This window comes from Octopus sinensis, unplaced genomic scaffold (assembly GCF_006345805.1).
Source record: "Octopus sinensis unplaced genomic scaffold, ASM634580v1 Contig18105, whole genome shotgun sequence".
NCBI lineage: Eukaryota > Metazoa > Mollusca > Cephalopoda > Octopoda > Octopodidae > Octopus > Octopus sinensis.
In genome coordinates, this window is record NW_021835546.1 from 10,001 (window position 1) to 11,536 (window position 1,536).

At 41.5% G+C, this 1,536-nt stretch overlaps 1 protein-coding gene across 1 annotated transcript in view; it reads right to left on the bottom strand.

Moving 5' to 3' along the window:
* LOC115231297 (fibrillin-2-like) overlaps positions 1 to 517 on the bottom strand; it is a gene marked incomplete at its 3' end in the record, with an annotated part of 8,124 nt that extends 7,607 nt beyond the window's left edge. Inside the window, exon 1 of the mRNA XM_029801354.2 lies at positions 379 to 517. The remainder of the gene's footprint in view (positions 1 to 378) is intronic.
* Between the last annotated feature and the right edge of the window lie 1,019 nt (positions 518 to 1,536).

Here is a 1,536-nt window from a genome sequence, read left to right on the forward strand (position 1 = left end):
TGGGGTCGAGAATCAGAAACCCAAACCACAGACCGTCTAGGGGACGCAACTCCACCTTTTTTAACTCTGAAAAAAAATTTACCATAATTTTTTTTCCATTTTTTTGCTATTTTTTGGCTATAACTCTCTAAAAATGCTTTATAGTTATTTCCCTTACAAACCTGAGCAACGCCGGGCGATACTGCTAGTTAAAATATAAAGTACACAGTATATGCTACTGAGGCAGAATCAGAGGTGATTTATTTAGGGTCAATTTTGTAAGAGGTTAAATAACAGAATAAAATGGATATTAAACAACACAAACAACAAGAAATTTATTGAAACAAAGAAATTTACAGAACAAAAAATGTAAGAAATATTGAATGGTGTTCTACATACGTTTACTGCATCTTCTGCCTAGTTTTGTCCAGCCAGGGCAGCATATTTTCCTGTATTTCTGACCACATACATGTCGCCTAAAAAAAAAAAAAAAAAAAAAAAAAAAAATAGAGGAGTCATGAAAAGAGGAAAGCTTCGTTTCAGGTATTGATATATTGAAAAATGGTTAAGGAATAAACAGAAGTGGTACTATAGGTGCAGGAGTGGCTGTGTGGTAAGTAGCTTGCTAACCAACCACATGGTTCCGGGTTCAGTCCCACTGCGTGGCATCTTGGGCAAGTGTCTTCTGCTATAGCCTCGGGCCGACCAAAGCCTTGTGAGTGGATTTGGTAGACGGAAACTGAAAGAAGCCCGTCGTATATGTGTATATATATATAGGCGCAGGAGTGGCTGTGGTAGTAGCTGCTAACCAACCACATGGTTCCGGGTTCAGTCCCACTGCGTGGCATCTTGGGCAAGTGTCTTCTGCTATAGCCTCGGGCCGACCAATGCCTTGTGAGTGGATTTGGTAGACGGAAACTGAAAGAAGCCTATATAGGTGCAGGAGTGGCTGTGTGGTAAGTAACTTACTAACCAACCACATGGTTCTGGGTTCAGTCCCACTGCGTGGCACCTTGGGCAAGTGTCTTCTGCTATAGCCCCGGGCCGACCAATGCCTTGTGAGTGGATTTGGTAGATGGAAACTGAAAGAAGCCTGTCGTATATATGTATATATATATGTATGTATGTGTGTATGTTTGTGTGTCTGCGTTTGTCCCCCTAGCATTGCTTGACAACCGATGCTGGTGTGTTTACGTCCCCGTCACTTAGCGGTTCGGCAAAAAGAGACCGATAGAATAAGTACTGGGCTTACAAAGAATAAGTTCCGGGGTCGATTTGCTCGACTAAATGCGGTGCTCCAGCATGGCCACAGTCAAATGACTGAAACAAGTAAAAGAGTAAAAGAGTAAGTGGTACTATGTGTATGTGAGCATGTGTGTGCAGATGTGTCTGTGTATGTGTGTGAGCGTGTGCATGTGTGTGTGTGTGGGGGTAATAAGTAGAAAATGTAATTAGTATTTAACATTTAGAAACCAACAGGTGTTTCAGTATATTGATTGTCGTTATTATGTGCAAGGTAATTTGTGAGATAGGACAATTCAGTCATCTCACACCCTT